Raw genomic sequence first — 520 nt, forward strand, 5'->3', positions numbered from 1 at the left:
CGCGTTACCAAACTCCAGTAAGGAACTAGGTCTTGAAATAAATACGGATAAAACAAAATAGATGGTTAGCTGTAGGAACGCCAGCAATTTCGGTGATATAGATATATAGGAGAAAATACGTGTGAACAGGTAAATGTTTAAATATTTAGGTTCTACGGTAACTAGAAAAAAACGAAATTGATGAGGAAATAAAAGCTAGGTTGAAGGCGGGATTGTTTGTTATTTTTCAATTTCGAAACTGCTTAGTTCGGGAGGATTGCGTTAAAACTGGTTTAGTGAAATTGGGTTTGAAGGGGCGTCACTGGAAGGAAGCATGTAGAGAGCGATTAGTGGTATCAGCATCGAACCTTCGGGTTCGTTATGCCTTCATTTTAATTATTATTATTATACAGTGACATTTCCCTTCAAAACTAAATTTTTACAAATATGGACAGAGGATGTTCTCAAAATCTTGAATGTGAGCTTTTTTTGCTCAAAGCTACCGAGATATTGTCGCAATATGTTGGTCAAACTAGCTTCC

The 520-nt window shown here is 36.5% G+C and overlaps 1 long non-coding RNA gene across 1 annotated transcript in view; it reads right to left on the reverse strand.

Annotated features, from left to right (window-relative positions):
• LOC106678006 (uncharacterized) overlaps nt 1–520 on the reverse strand; it is a 134,282-nt gene that overhangs the window by 1,282 nt on the left and 132,480 nt on the right. The window lies entirely within an intron of this gene.

Source organism: Halyomorpha halys, unplaced genomic scaffold (assembly GCF_000696795.3).
Source record: "Halyomorpha halys isolate HHAL.00 unplaced genomic scaffold, Hhal_1.1 Scaffold118.1, whole genome shotgun sequence".
NCBI lineage: Eukaryota > Metazoa > Arthropoda > Insecta > Hemiptera > Pentatomidae > Halyomorpha > Halyomorpha halys.